General features: G+C 29.2%; 1 protein-coding gene and 1 long non-coding RNA gene across 2 annotated transcripts in view; one reads left to right on the top strand and one right to left on the bottom strand.

The window, feature by feature from the left end:
- nmo (serine/threonine-protein kinase nemo) overlaps positions 1 to 14877 on the bottom strand; it is a 347920-nt gene that overhangs the window by 285657 nt on the left and 47386 nt on the right.
- Positions 3197 to 5538, top strand: LOC106677410 (uncharacterized). The gene is made up of 2 exons (XR_001342588.1): positions 3197 to 3284; positions 4941 to 5538. It is a non-coding gene; the product is annotated as an uncharacterized lncRNA (long non-coding RNA).

Below are 14877 nucleotides of genomic sequence, written 5' to 3'. Positions count from 1 at the left end.
TATTAATAATAATAATATTGGAATTATTCTGAAATATACGTGTTCCAAAGATATCACTATAAACAGGTTTCTTTCTCTACTGTGGTCCCTCCGTAGACTAGAAGATCATATCATATTTCCATTTTCGTTACGAATTTATTACTTTATTCTGACATTTGAAATTATCAAATCTAAAAATAAGAAGTTTTAATTAATTTTTAAAAAAATTAATAAAGGGTAAAAATATGGACTGGAAACAGAAATAACACCATAATTATTATTAAATTCAAAAAATAAAATTAAAAAAAAAAAACTGGTAAAACAGGACACAAAACCCTATATAAAAATATTCAATAAAAAAAATAAAAATAAAAATAAAATAATTTTTTCACTTGTCAGTTAGAGTATACCTGTCAGCAATATTTCCTAACGCAACTAGAAACCTTCATTGAATGTAACTAATTTAGAATATCCTAAAGGTGGAAACATTACAAAGTTAAGTAAAGTACAAACTGTTTCCTCTTTCTGGCAATAACAATAAACTATACAAACTATAAATAAACTATACATTTGCCATATTATAAGGAAATAAAAAACACTAAATAATCATAAATACATTTTTTATTAAACTATAATCTTAATTTGTTGACAAAAAAGTGAATAGAAAAGATATGACTAATTACTAATGCCTGTCATATAACCAAATTTATTTAAATAAACAACATAAACGTTAATTATGCTAAAAAAAAAAAAAAAACTCAGGCCAATGTTAAGACTCAATGTGTTGCGATTATTTTATTTTTATTTTTGTTGGCGAATATTAAAATAGTATTGTGTTTTGTTTTTACAAGTATGGAATAAGTTTATATTATATTTTTGAGAATGAAATTCATAAATTCCAACGTTAGTTTAGGTTTTCTAAACTTCAGCACAGCTACCCTTTAAAATAGCGTCCAGTTATCTAACCTTGATAAACCTGATCAAATGAGGAAAAAAAAAAAATTCGCAACAGGAATAAAATTAAAAAATACCGAGTGAATCTTCCTTACGCCAATTAATTTATGTTAAATGAATTAGATATGATATTCGATGTATTATACAGCGTGAGTTTGAAGTTCAAGTGAATAAACTTATAGGAAAATTAAAATTATCGACTAAAAGTTAGTGATTTCTAGTTGCTAAGAGACAGCAGCACATGAGTCAATAGGTCAGTAACTGTCCCTGGTCTAACGGAGTATATCTCTTCCGGTATGTATCAGTTCCAGGCTTACAGTTATAGCTCAATATTTTAGATTCTTAAGTAACTCTAGATTCTATGTAAGATGTGAAAGTAATCTAAATACGTCGATTCCCCGTTTTGAATAATTTTCGGGGGAACAAATTAGGGGAGTAAAGTTTAAACTACAAATTAACTCTCAAATATGATAGTTTGAAATTATAATTTGAACTATAACTAGAAACGATCTCAAACGCAACCAAACTGGATTAAAATTAACAACTAGTTGTGAAACAATTAAAATCTTTATTTTACATGGAAAAGTGCTTTGTAACTTGAATGAACCTAAAAATGAGAACCTGAAATCTCTTAAGAGCTAAACAAGGTGATTAGAGCACAGTACTGACAACACCATTAGGTCGTAAATCAGTCACCTTGACCAGAAGGCACTTTGTAAGCTCTTGAGGGACGTTCTTAGTTTTTATTTTATTTTGAAAATAGCATTCAAAGAAATTGTAGGATAGTCTATAATAATTTTATTTTACCTAACTGACAGCAATCTTACCTCAAAATTTAAAAATATTTTTTCAACCAGAAATTAAATTTAACAATCCATAAAATTAGAATCAATATTATTAGAATCCGAATCGTTACAGTGGAATGAAAATTTATAATATTGGGTTGTAAAAAATGTTCGTAGCGTTTTTCAAAATTTCAATTTAATTCCCTCTGTGATTATAAAATCATGTTTACTTGGTCAGTAATGTTTCCATATTCTAAAAAAGCATTTGTTAAGGTGCATTCATGCATCAGTTTCAACCGAGATTCCTCATCTTTAAGTGGTATTGCGCTTGCTCAAAATGGAAAAGAAAAAGATTAATTTTCGTCATTCAACGATTTTTAATTTCCGAAAAGGAAAATCCGCAGGACAGACGGTTAACAAAATTAGTATTGTATATGGCGATGAAACCTTAGGAGAAAGCACCGTTCGTAAGTGGTTTGCTCGGTTCAGAACCGAACATTTTGACTTGGAAGAGGCTAAGCGCTCAGGTCGTCTTTCAGCTGTTGATGATGACCAAATTCAAGCATTTATCACAGAAACGCTTAACATATCATGCCAGTGTCTCAAATCATTTGCGTCTCATAATCGGAAAGGCATAGTTTTCTATCACGATAGCGCCCCGCGTGTCTTTGCAGACCCCGCAGAAATTATTAGTTTGGTTGGGATGGGATCCCCCGCCTACCCTATTCACTAGACCTTGCTCCAATAGATTTTCACTTATTTGGGACCCTTAAAAACTCGCTCGAGGGCAGCAAAACGTATATAAAGGAGGACATATTTTGCGCATACAAATTTGCGCAAAAATCTGAGAAGTTCTGGGAGGACGGAATTAAAAATTTCCTGAATTTTTAATTTTTTACGGTAAAATCCTGGGGAAAACGAAGTGACTTAACGACTCCAAAAGCAGGATTATATCCAAAAATGCTTATGCTGTGCATTTGATGGGATTGGAATGGTGTGGTTTTCACTTAATTCGGCCCTTCAAAACTATTAACGGAAAACACTTTAATCTGCTTGAGTACTGCAAAACGCGAATAGAGGAGTTCATTATGCAAAAATCTGAGAAGTTCTGAGAGGACGGAATTAAAAAATTACCTGAAAGACGGCAACATGTAATAGGTCAAAATAGGTCATATATAATTGATTAAAAATATTTATAAGAATCAGAAGTTTTTTTTAAATCACCAGTAAAAAAAGCTACGAACTTATTCTACAACCTGATATACTGACTTAAGTTTTAAACTTCTATTAATGAAACATTAAGAATCCAGAGAAAAACCAAGCTAATAACAAAAATAATAACACGTTATGAAGAGAATAACAGTGGATATTCCTGTCCCACTTATTCAATAGATGGTAAAGAATTCGCTGATATAGCAGAGCTGAGATAAGATAAGGAAACACCTGCAGTGCTTATATTAGCAAAAGGTGGGTGGGTGGGGAGAGCAAACGAGAATGTGAACCTGATAGTCACCTCACCACAATAAAATTTATATTTGAAGCATAGCGCGGACAAAAGTGATATAGGTAAAAATATTTATTTATGGACACTTCTTACCTTACATTGATATTATTTTTTGAGAAAATTGTATATTTTTGGACGACTAAAATATTAATTGCATTTTGAGACTTGAAGATTGAGAAATGTTATTTTCGTAAGGCTATTTACAAACTTTCAGCCATTTCGAAAATAAGTATTAAAAAATGTTTCAACATAAAAATTGGTGTAACTGGTTACTAAAGACATGTGAGTTAATTAAAAAAGGCAATTTAGAATTCAATTGTTTGTAATAAAAAGTGTACAAAACTTATCATAATCCTTACAACTTTTATATCACGAAGTTACCATAGGTTTAAGCACAACATTTGAGTGAAAAAATAGGAGGTTTGAGATTCAACAAGCTAAATTGTCGAGTATTTTATCTTATTTTAGTGAGTAAGGCATACAACTTTAAATTGGAAAGTTACTGACCCTAAAATCATGGCAATTTTTATTTATTCAGACGCTGCTATCATTACTTCATTTACCATGACAGTAAATGCTCTCCTAATAGTTACAGTCACACTGCTACATAGATTCATAATTATTTCATGTAAGAAGTGTTAAAATTTGTTTTCCTCCTTTAAAAAAGGAATCGAAAAATTCTAACTTGCCTACATTCTGGTAAATTAAAATCATAGATATTCTGCAACAAGATCTATTATAAAATTCAATTTATTCGTGTAATCAATATTTCATTAATTTATCAAGTACGGCTAAGATACCATTTCCCAACGTTGGGTAAGTAAGTGACACTCCCAAAAGTATTTATAAATATATAGGATGTAGACCTTTTATATACTCCATTATTTTTAAAATAAACAAATAAAAAAAAATTGTAATTACATTTCTCTCCCAGTATGTGAATATAGATATGGTGTCGACATTCTTATCATTTCGAAGTATTAGTAATTAATTCTCAGACAAGTGGTCTTACAAACTAAGTAATCAAAACAAAGTACTCTAATCGTGTAAGCTAAGACAACCATTTTAGGAGTTATTTCAGTCTCTTCACAACTATATTCGAGTACCGTTCTTGGTATAATCATAGGTTTATCACTGTCACAGTCATGATAACCGACCCACATATGATACTTGAACAACAAAGTAGATCAGACAGTTATAGACGGTGCCAGAGGTGGCAAACAGTTATTATAGCATCAACTATAAATATGGTTTTAGTTAAATTATACTTTCATTAATAAAATATTCCTCGTTAAATATTCACGCGTCGGACTGTCCATGCATCTTCAGGTGTTGATTTTAAATGTGCTGTTTATTACTGTATATATTTTTTTTTCAAATTTTAAGTTTATTAATCATCCTGAAAAAAAAACTTATTTGATAATTTAAAAGACTATGAAACGGAAGGAATACGGAGGGACAACGCTGCCAAATTCTCGCAGAAAAATGTTTATATTCTAACAGGAGAGTAGGGGATTAGGGATTATCCTGTCTTCTAATAGGAGAATAGGAACTCCTATTATAATAAAAAAATGTCTTACTTGAATTTACTTAAGAAAAAATAGCAATTATATTGTAATTATTATTATTATGGAACAAATATTGTCTGCTTTAAACTATAAGAGGGAACGCATCATCATCATTATTAACAAAAATTTTAATACTTTATTTCATTCCAGACTTGATAAATTGTTCGGGTACAGAAACTCTGAAAGGTCCCCTCCATAAGGTAGGCACTACTAGCGCCCTCTGTGCGAAGAAGACACTAGAGGCATGAGAGAACCATTATTTTTCTTTTTTCTTCTTCAGTGAAAAATAAGTGGCTAGACGTTTCAGGAGAGTACCCCCGGCAACAGAGGAGAGGGGAAATAGAACCATGGGGAAGAGGAGAAAAGAAAAGCATGGTGTAAGTCAACTTCCTTCTATATGATTCACATCATCACTATCATTAAAATTCATAGACCTCTAATCAAAATTCATTAACGCACTTTAACCATTAATGTTTTATTTCGGCCACCCCTACAACATCTGTAAATAATCCAATGGATTTTTTTTCTGTCAATTATGTTTATTTTTTATTAGAATTAATTTATCTATACAGTACGCTAGCAAAACAAGCTAGTCAAAAGTGAAGTAGCGTATGGCCTTAAGTTGAAGGCGCACTTCATACATTCATGATGTTGTGTTAAATGTAAAATGGTTTACAATCTTAAATGTTATAAGTATAGCATTGTAAGCAGCTCTATTTACAGTAAATGCATAAGAGGTTCTAGCGGATTTTCTGAGCAACTTCTTTCATAACCTTTCCTTCCAAAACTTAATGTTATCGTTTACTTATAACATTTGATTGAAGTAATTTATTACAACATGCCTAAATTAAGTGAAAAGTAGAAGTAGTGAGAAAGTTTGGCCACTGAGTGTCTTGTTGATCTAACTTGAGAGGAAAAGAATCAAGATGAGCTAATTAACAACTGTCATTACATTATTATTATTATCATCCATTGCTTTATTAGTTATAAAAATATCTAAAACGATACTAACACAAAAAAACAAACTACGAGCAAGTAAAATAACACAACAAACAAAAGTATGAGGAGCTCAGCTGGTCTGTTACGTTACGTCATTCTCCATTTAGCAGACCTAGTAACACAGACTCTCAACCATGTTATATGTTACATCGTTTTAACATAAAAGAAGGAAATATTTCTACATCTAACCTGAGTTTTTCTATTTAACATGCTTTAGCATGTTAAACTAAAGAGTAAAGACTAAAGACTCAGAAACTGGCTCTTGGAGTGTCTATTAACACCAAACGTAGTCGGGAAAATATATTTGATAAAAATAAACTAAAAAGCGGTATTGTAGTACAGGGGTAATAAACACTGAAATAGGAAAGAAAATAATAATTAAAATAGAAGTTGAAAAAAAAGATCAAACATAAAAATTGAAATCGAACAAAATAAAAAGAAAAACTGGAAAAACGTTAACCTCGTTTTGAGCTAAAAAAAATAAATAGATGCTAAGAAAAAATAAATAAATAAAAAACGTGAAATAAATTTACGCTTTAATATTCATTTATATTTAATCTCTTCCATTTTAGTTTTATCTTTTGCGATTTCATAACAAGTATCCTGCACTGTCTAATTATTTTCTATAATATTAGTCCATAGCTAGCTGGCTATCTACAAGTTTCCATCCTAGTCAAAGCGGGGCTATTGAGAATTAATAAAATAAATTATAAATGGCCATTCCAGGCCACAACACATTCTCATGGGCTTATCTCCTATTTAAAATAATTTATGTACTAGGCAACATGGCTTTGAAGATTGATGAACTGATTTTATCCTTAAAGACCACTGATCAATTCGACTCAAACGGAACAGTTAACACCAGTGCGTTTTATGCAATATGAATATAATCCTGAGAACAAATTAAATTTGATTGGGCTTTATAAATTAAACAATTAACCTCATTATTAATTCCTCTAAACTAATTTGTAAATAATTACGTATAAAAAGTTAAATATAAACTGGAAGATCGCTGTCTGACCATGTTTAATAATAAATGGAACATGGTCTGTCAAACAATTTTTTTTTTACATCATTTATTAAATATAAACGTGCTGAGTTATTATTAAACTATTTTAATAATAAAAAAACGATATTAAATTAAAACAAGAATCCTCTAAACCACATTTTGAGGAACTAATATTTTGAATTTTGAATCTATGTTGATAAAAACAGTGATTATAAAAATGTTAAATGATAATAAATTTCATAAGTGTCAAACCTCATGTTTACTAAAAAAAACAAAAAAAAAACAGTCGTTTAAGCCATAAATTTAATCTCGAAAATATAAAAACAAATACTTCTCCAATGCAATGAAACTACTAATACATCTGAATAGAATTATTCAATGACCAATCATGTGATTTAAAAACAAAAATGTATAAAAATACGTTCACAGAACACCTCAAAGATTACCTTTTCAACTCTTTAATAAATAAAGAAGACAAAATTAATGTCATTTTTGGGAGGAGGAAAAGTACCATAGGAAAGTGTATGTCTAAAATCAAAATTCTAAATATATCAAATTGTATTTTATGTATGTATATTTTAAAATGTACTTATAGTTCAGAGCTGTCCTTAGCTCAGTGGTTGGGCGCAGTCTTCACCATTCTGAAATTGGCGGTGCAAGTTTGAATACGGCCTGGGGCGTTGACTGTTTTCAATGAGTGGTGGTCCCACAAAATGAAAAACTTGACTCCTAACCATTGTTAGACAGTATAGAACTCCAATTGTCTTGGCCGAAAAAAAAACAACTTTTTCGAACTAAAAATATAAATAAAAATGTCGGCACAATTATCCTTTGAGTGGTTGAATATGCAGGAAAAAGAGAAGAATTAGTGCATGCTGGGTGGAATGCAATGTATATTAAATAATCTTTTTTTTTTTTTTTGTATTATTTTCAGAAATTGACATTAACTTATGGCACCTCTGAAATACGCTTTTAGAGGATACTAGCTTCCAATGAAAGAGACATCAAATGGAATTTTAAAATTAAGTCTAATCGGAGAATGTTTTAATAAATTGTAAAAATTTAAGAGAATAAATAAATATACACAAAAAATTTAAATTTCATGCTTTAAAAACTCTATTACAAAACGTTTACACCACAACAATTTAAAATTGGTTTAATAGGATTTCATTATTTAGACTTCAAAATAAATAAATTAATAAAAAACCTTTTTCTCAAGAATGAAACCTACTGCAAAATATCCAGTATCAATCTCCTAAATACTAATATCAATTTGTCAAGAGAATATTGTAATATAAAAATCCGTAGGAGCAATAACTATTATTCAATAAAAACGCCTTTATGAAAAATGAATACAAAATAATACTAATAATACAAAAAAAAAAAAAAGAAACTAGAACATTTGTATCTACTTTTTTTCCCCCACACTAAACGTACTATCACCCTCGAAATCTTAAACGTTCATTTAACATGGACCAGACCATTTTTTATACTTAAGTTTTTGCCCTCTCCACGAAAGCTTTCTTGGCTCCATTCAACAGCTGACTACACTCAGGCGGCTAGCTGACTTCCTGAGCCCCTTCAGTACGCCGTGGGAATATAAAGCAACAATTGGCCACAGTATATATTAATAATATTATATGGTAAACATAAAACAACGTTTACATGAGGAAAAACTAATTATAGTATCCATAATAATGATTTAGGGTTATCATAAAAAAAAAAAAAAAAATTGACTGACAGAAGAGTATAATACCCATAACACCTTAAGTATAAGACCCATCCCATGGACGTTGCTATCATAAATATATATTTATTCATTTATTGAAACGTATGTGCACTTTTATATCACTAGTACTCATTGCCCAAGACTGTGGCAAATTATAATTATCAATAAAAAGGATAAAATAGTTCTCACTTATTAAATACAAATCAATATAATGGAGAAAAAAGGATCTCATAAAAACCACATTTTTGTGGGATTTTATAGGATCTCATATAAAACTCTGTAATAATAAGTTTCTTTTATTTTCACAGTTCTATTCTATACATATCTGTAACATTACGGCCCATTTCATTGGCCATTTTCAAAAATAATCATCAGTAACATTATTAATATATATTTTTATACATGCAATCCGTAGGAGTATTTATTTGTGGTACAATTTATTTTATTATTTTTATTTTTCCTAATTTTTTTTTTAATATTTCCAATTATCTAGATAATTGTTTTTCCTCCTAGGGGCTTCTATATTTTATTTTTCATTGCAAAAAAAAAAATTTGGATTCTCATTTTTATTATTTCCTAACCATGTTTCATTTATATTTACTCCATTGTGAACAGTAACTCAGCTTATGTCTCGAATGGAGTTCATAGAGAAAACTCACAATTGAGTTAATATCAGTATTAAATAAAATGTAACAAATGCTTCCACGAGTTGTATACATACATGAAAATAAATTTTGATAATGTGCCAGATGAAAGGAAATTGGTCAATGAAAAGGGCCGAAACGTTACTTTATATAGTATAACTGCTAAAATTAAAATATATTATTATTATAGTTCTTATATTTAAAATATAATGCGGTCCAAGCTTTTCCTCTACCATGTAGTTTGATAATTAATCAATAAAAATAATCCCACTAAAAAAAAAATCCAACATAAAACATACAAGTACAATAAAGTTGTTCATAGCATAATACTCACTTTATGACAATTATTATTGTTAAAATATCTGTTAATGTAGGTATCAAACATACAAATAAAATAAATATACAGTATTTAAACATAATATATTAAACAATATTATATTACACATTAAATGACGGTTAAGGGAAATTCAATGTTTTTGTAATGACACATTAAAGATCGACGTCATTGGAAGTTCAGTGACTAATACGAAATAGTCACGGGGATATCTGCAACCAAGTATTGATTGAATATTGCATATTAAATGAAATGTTCTCATCCATTTCAAGGAGCAATCGATATCGAACTTCCACAACAGGATAACGTAATTGTAATGACTCTCTTTACCTTTGGACTAAACAATAACATTAGATATAGCATTCAAAAACCAACCAATTTTTTTAAAAAACTGAAACACTAATTAATTCTGACCTAAATAGGTGATGGCCATAAGTAAACAAAAATCAAAAGAAATTTAAAAATTTTAATCCCAAGTATATTTTAAAACATGTCACACGTTTTCAATTAATCTTAAGTGTTCTTAAACTATTTTTCATATCCTTCTAAAAATAACAAATGAAACCATACTTCAATTAATTGAGAAGTTAACAATTATTTTTAAATGCTACACCACCATAAACATTTACTTTTTAATGTCCATCATTCCCATACATAGTGCATCTGAGATTGATAGACATTAAAATTTCACTACACGAAACATTGATTAAATGATGCAATGAAGAAAAGAAGTCACAAAAAAGTAATTTCTTCCGAAAAAAATAAAACAAAAACTAATATACCTATGTGAAATGTTTAAACTAAAACTTGAAATTTATAACTAAATTTTAATTTTGTTTTACTTGACAGTTTATGAATTAAATTTTTATTATTACAAATTTCGTATTACGTCATAAGTAGTCTTGAATATTTCTATAAAATGCTTCGAAATAAAACAATCAGCCATTAAAAAAAAAATTGATTTAGAGCATATTATCTGAAAAAAAATTAAACTAAGACCACACCTCACTCTGAAATGATAAGATAGACCTAGAAAGTTGAGAACCTTATCGTAACTCCGTGTACAAAGGATTAAAGAAAATGAGAACAGGTTTCATAATGCCAAAATAAATTTAGATTAAAGAAATCATAATGTTAATGGTTACACGTTTGAAAATTTTTAATTTATCTTGGTATTTTTTTTTTTAACATCTTAATACAAAGACATATGAACCAATAGTATATTGACAATTTCTTAAAAATGTTTAAATATAAATTAAACTTAAAAAGAAAAGGAAATGACTTCAAAATATTAAGTTATGTTTAAAAATAACCTGATATTTTAATATGTGGTACATTTCAATCAGTGGCTAAACTCTGTAAAAGAAAACAAGAATGAAAATTATTACAAATGATCGTAACTGACATAATTTTTTCTCTTTATAAGTACCGACATAGTTTATAATATGGGTAAAAATATTATTGTGTGCACTTTTCTTAAAATAGCTCTTTGATGTTAATTTATGAGAAAATAGCTCATTTTTTGGAGAAAAAGAATATATTAGCATGAAAATAAAGTATCTTTAGAGATACTAAAAGCGAATGATCTTTTAAAAATTGACATTAAAAATGGAAAAACTCACTAATGCTACTGTCACAAGGCTATTTGCAAACTTTCAACAATTTTGGAATTGAGTAAAGAAAAATCAACTTTGAAACGGCATAACTTATTTCAATAACTTGCACACTAATGGAAAATAGCAATTTGAATTTATTTTGTTCGTTATAAGAAATGAAGAAAATAAATGGATGTTATAACTTAATATTCATGAATGATTCCGCCGTTTCAAACAACATAAACAAAATTAAAATGACAGAGTGCCTGGACTGGCATAAAACTAATTCGTAGTGTCTAGTTTGTTGTCAATTATAAGACGGACAGGAAAAAACGAAATAAATAAATATATATACATATATTCATTCACAAATAATTCAGGAGAAAAGTAGCAAATCGAACCAGGACGATCCAATCTCCAGCAAGTACCAGCCAAACCGTGTCAACACCAACTCAGATCACTGTAACGAATGTAACACTTTCCAAACTTGGAACATTTCTTTTATCACAGTCCCAGAACAACTATCCAATGTCTGACTTAAAACAAAAAAAAAACCGTCTAAGCAGTTGCTGTATTCACATCGAATAGGCATTTAAGATAAAATACTAAGACATTAAAACCAGAAAAAAGTTAACTATCTTTAAAAGGGCATTAAACAGTTTTAGTGAAAATTTAGACAATATTGAAGGATTATACCATAACTGCGGCTTGGTTCTAAAAAGGCCAATGCCAATTGTTTACAAATTTTGTGTTTTTCATACAAAAACTCTTTTTGTAAATATCTTCAAAAATAACCTAAATTAACCTTTAAATCTCTAAAATTATAACCTATTTCAGCTTGCTATTAGACATTAGCCTTTGTAGAACTAAAGATTTACTAAATTGAAAACTTCTGCTATAAAAAAAATTGGCCCTTTTAGAACCAAGCCACAAATTTAATTAAAACCACTGATATGAACCCACATTCGGTTATCTAATTAACAAAGTTTGAGTGTCATCTCAAATCGAAAGGGAACGAATGCAGTGAAAAACATAAAATTCTGAAGCAATAATACAACAGAATACCGTTTATTCACAATAATGAGGAAATTTTTTTTTTTTTTTTCAGATAACCAGAAATTAAAAAAATCGTAAATAATAATTCTTGATATTATTCCTTTTTATCAAACTTATCAGCAGAAAAATGTTGGTTGTAACAGAGATTACTATTACCGGACATATTGTCACTTATAACTTCATACAAATCGCAAATCACCATAATTCAAACCAGATAAGATCTGTAATCAGCCAATTAGGTATCTTTTAAAACCAATTTATATATACACACATATATATAACGGTCCAACTGTTAAGATTTCTTTTCTAAAAAGGATCTAGTAGGAATTGATAAACTATGAAGTAGAAAAAACTAAATAATAATTGTTATACCTAAAAATTAGGCATAAATAGAACGGAAGATGGTCAGAGTAGCAATTAAAAAAGGCAGCTTTAAACATTACAAAAATCATTTATTATACACTAACGTTTCGTGCTAATTTGCAAGGCTTCATCCTCTCAAATCAAGCACAGGAACTACTATGTAGTTTTGGACTACCTCTTTTGATCCCCACCCAAGACTATCTTCCCTTCATTAATTAAATCGATCAACTATTATAAATTAATTAATCTTTCAAAAATATAAGACGTGATAGCCTATCACACTGGAACGGGGGTCACAGATTGGTCCAGAACGTTAGTGAGTTCGATTCCCATGTGAGTGAGTTAATGTTTATTTAACGACGGTGTAACAAAAATAAATACAATAACCCTAAATTTAAAACGTTTTAATCAATACAAAAGACATAAATAAAAATATCAAAGAATGGTGAAACTTTTCACAATCCTCCTTTAAAATAAATTAAAATATGTTAAATGAGAAGAAGATGGTTGGGGGTGCGGTCAATGAAAAACACAAATAAGTATGATTAACTTATTTTTAATTCTGAGTTTGACCACCATTTGCGCTCAATCTTCCAGCGAACAGGTTCGTTTTTATTCTTCTTTTTTGTTTTCTTTCCCCTTTCTTTATTTTACTCTTTCCCCTTATTTTCTCCACTTTTATCCATTTTTCTTACCCGCGTTATAAGTTTTGTACACTATACTTATAATTTGCCTCTTTATCATCTATTATTTTTTCATATGTTTTCTTCCTCTCAATTTTCATTTTCTTTTCATATTTAAATTTTATATTAATAATAACTAATATGTTCATACTTCTTTACATTATATAACTTTATTTTTATTTCATTTTCTTAAGTAAGTTATTGTACCCGCTTTTTCAATTACCTATGTATACATTTTATTTCCCGCTTATGTCATCACTTCATTTTATTAATTCTATTTTGTAAAATTATTCATTGTATGTGTAAAATTATTCTGTTTATACTTTCTTTTTATATTTTTTATTTTTCTATACTTACTGTGGTTGTTATCTTGTTTTGTTTTTAGCCCTGAAGAAGGCTAGAAACCCTAGCCGAAACGTCGGCACATTAAAATAAGTTAATCATACTTATTTGAGTTTTCATTGACCGCACCCCCAATCATCTTCTTCTCATTTATCATCCACGGTCAACTATTTCTCATAATTAATTAAAATATGTTATGTCAGATAAATCCAAAAATATAAGCATGGAAAACGATGCTTCCTTTAATGATCGTAGGAAGCGTTTACAGGATGGATCAACCAGGGTTGCGTAACACTTAATGCCTTACAATCATACTTTAAAAATTTATTTCCAAGTATTAAGAACAATAAATAAATATTAAAAAATTCGTAAAAAAGAATAGAAACTCAACACCCTCAATAGTGAATTTCAATACTCTAAAGTACAGAAAAATATAGTAAAGGAGTATTTTTGTTAAATATTGAAAAAGTGTCACTTGAGGTAAGTATATAGCCAAGCAAAGTGGCCATAATGAGTCGTTTAAAATGAGGAAAATTTAAATAAATAGACCCAAAAAGGATCATAAAAAGGAACTAATCGATTTGAATAACAGGTTACGGGCAGGCTATGAATTATTCACCGCCTATAACTGCTAGTAACAGAAAAACAATACCATAAATTTGAATAGTAAGTACATGACCTAAAATATGAATTAGTTTAGAAAGCACGCGGGAGAAAGTTACGTGCCTGCAATATCATCTATAGTTGACAAAATGTAATTACCTGGATAAATGATCGTACAAAAACCTTCGTAACTAACAAACGCCAGTAAAAAAAATGGCGAGAAGAGACACCATTAAAGGAAGGTAATTTGGAGTGAGCTATTGACGATAGAATTTGTTCCTTTGTCCCAAGGGGAGGCGCAATCTAACCATTCAATAGAGGAATAATGAGGAAAGAGTATTATTGTCTAAGAAGGATAGGCTCTAGAACTAGTCGATTCGATACTCGCTCTTGCGAAAATCCTCAACATTCAAGATGCTAGAAAATCAAATTAAATCTCTTTTCGTAATAATTACGTTCAACCAGATAGTTTTACCTTACACAAAAGTTAAAATTAAATTAAACGTTCTCCAGGAGCGTCATTAAGTAAAAAAACGAGTAAACAAAATCCATTATTTTGTGAGTGTACTCACTATTCGCCAACAATAAACAGAATAGGACTGACCCCAAATTTATCCGAAACTCTCGCAGATGAGGAAGCTAAATCAATTACACGAGTATTTGAATTTTTAAAAGCACATCGCCTTCTTTATAAATTATAACTCCTCTTCAATTTTTATGTTTTTTATTT

This window comes from Halyomorpha halys, unplaced genomic scaffold (assembly GCF_000696795.3).
Source record: "Halyomorpha halys isolate HHAL.00 unplaced genomic scaffold, Hhal_1.1 Scaffold98.1, whole genome shotgun sequence".
NCBI classification, from domain to species: domain Eukaryota; kingdom Metazoa; phylum Arthropoda; class Insecta; order Hemiptera; family Pentatomidae; genus Halyomorpha; species Halyomorpha halys.
Note: the sequence above shows the minus strand (reverse complement) of the source record. Positions and strands in the feature narration are given on the sequence as shown.